Here is a 2,500-nt window from a genome sequence, read left to right as displayed (position 1 = left end):
CCGACAGAGGCCCGGGAGCGTGCTGTCGTGGCATTGCCGGCGGGAGACAACACGCGCCACCTACGGTGGCCGGCAGCTCCAACGCCAGCGCCACAGAAGGACAAAAGCCCCACTTGGGTGCCGAAGCGAACTCTCCCAGCACAGCGCACGCGCCAACACGTCCGCACAGCTGCGATACAATCCACCTGCGAGAACCGCAGAGGCGACCGAGCAGCAGACGGCGTCGCGGCGCCGAGCGCCGGGCGGCGGCGCATCCTCAGCGCACACAGTCCTCAATCGGACCAGCACACTGCAGATGTCCACCGCGCTTCGCACCGGGCCCGCGAGGACCTACTTTGGCCGCACGGCGCCGCGTGCAGGGTGCGCCGGCGCGCAGCTGCGCCGCCTGCCGCCTCCGTCGGCCGGCGCGCCTGCCACTGGCCGCCCCCACCAGCCGGCTGTAGCGCGTGCGCCCACGCACCGCGCGGCCAGCACGCCGGGAGGCCCCCCCTCACCGGCCGGGGACGGTCCCACCCAGCCACCGCCGCGTATCGCTTCACACCCACATGCCATTCACGTTCGTGGGCATGGTGGGTATCGCTGAAACAACCGGTTGGTAGCTCAACCGATCGTCGCCATCACTGATTCACCTCTAGCGAGAACAACCGCACCACAACGGTTTACCAGTTCTTCATTTGCGTAACGTCACCAGCAAACGTAGACGTCCATCGCCATTTGCAAATTCAACGATTGTTGCATGCCTGTGTCAGGTGTCACGACACACTATGTCTGCCCACATACACGCAACAACATGTGCACGCTTCGCGAACACGTGGAAGGTGGCCCCCGTACGTATGCGATGTCCATTGCGCGAACGACTGTCAACCGGCCTCTGTCGCATGTCGCAGATGTGGAACGCAGTGCACCATGCTATCACGGTGTGTGAGAAGAGACGACTACGTCTGACAACACGCGCCACTACATCAACAGACGGCTCATGCTGATCGCCATCCACGGCATACCATACTTCAATCCAGCTCTTATAGGGAGACGACACGTAGCTGAGTGCACAATATTTGGACCGTATGGTTCGCCGTTGTTGGCGCAGTCGTGGTACGGTCACACATGTACCACGATGTATCATTCAGTACATGAGGACCAATGTGCAGTACAGTGTGTGATTTGGACGTACAACATCAGCGGACAGTTGACACAAGCCGTACCACAACGTAGGCTGTGCTTCGCCATGCGAATGCCAATGAACAACTGCGAAGGGCATTGAGCATGTACGTCCTGCTGCCATCCGCATTACAGTGTATAGCTGCAAGGTGTTTAACATGAAGCGATACTCTGGGGACCGGGCAGTGCGAGTAGCAAACTATATTGCGGGGGTTGCAGTTAGGCAACACTACACTAATTTAACGCGTCGTATGACAATTACAGAGCAGGTTAAGGCCCAACGTGTGTTGGGTTAAGGTACAATATAGGTTAGGTTAAGGTACAATATAGGTTAGGTTACGGTACAATATGGGTTAGGTTAAGGGACAATATGGGTTAGGTTAAGGGACAATATAGGTTAGGTTAAGGGACAATATGGGTTAGGTTAAGGGACAATATGGGTTAGGTTAAGGGACAATATGGGTTAGGTTAAGGGACAATATGGGTTAGGTTAAGGGACAATATAGGTTAGGTTAAGGGACAATATAGGTTAGGTTAAGGGACAATATAGGTTAGGTTAAGGGACAATATAGGTTAGGTTAAGGGACAATATAGGTTAGGTTAAGGGACAATATAGGTTAGGTTAAGGGACAATATAGGTTAGGTTAAGGGACAATATAGGTTAGGTTAAGGGACAATATAGGTTAGGTTAAGGGACAATATAGGTTAGGTTAAGGGACAATATAGGTTAGGTTAAGGGACAATATAGGTTAGGTTAAGGGACAATATCGGTTAGGTTAAGGGACAATATGGGTTAGGTTAAGGGACAATATAGGTTAGGTTAAGGGACAATATAGGTTAGGTTAAGGGACAATATAGGTTAGGTTAAGGGACAATATAGGTTAGGTTAAGGGACAATATAGGTTAGGTTAAGGGACAATATAGGTTAGGTTAAGGGACAATATAGGTTAGGTTAAGGGACAATATGGGTTAGGTTAAGGGACAATATAGGTTAGGTTAAGGGACAATATGGGTTAGGTTAAGGGACAATATGGGTTAGGTTAAGGCGCAATATGGGTTAGGTTAAGGCGCAATATAGGTTAGGTTAAGCGACAATATGGGTTAGGTTAAGGGACAATATAGGTTAGGTTAAGGCGCAATATGGGTTAGGTTAAGGCGCAATATGGGTTAGGTTAAGGCGCAATATGGGTTAGGTTAAGGCGCAATATGGGTTAGGTTAAGGCGCAATATGGGTTAGGTTAAGGCGCAATATGGGTTAGGTTAAGGCGCAATATGGGTTAGGTTAAGGCGCAATATGGGTTAGGTTAAGGCGCAATATGGGTTAGGTTAAGGCGCAATATGG

The sequence above is a fragment of the Schistocerca serialis genome, unplaced genomic scaffold (genome assembly GCF_023864345.2).
Source record: "Schistocerca serialis cubense isolate TAMUIC-IGC-003099 unplaced genomic scaffold, iqSchSeri2.2 HiC_scaffold_604, whole genome shotgun sequence".
NCBI lineage: Eukaryota > Metazoa > Arthropoda > Insecta > Orthoptera > Acrididae > Schistocerca > Schistocerca serialis.
The sequence above is the reverse complement of the archived record's forward strand: the minus strand, read 5'-3'. Positions refer to the sequence as shown.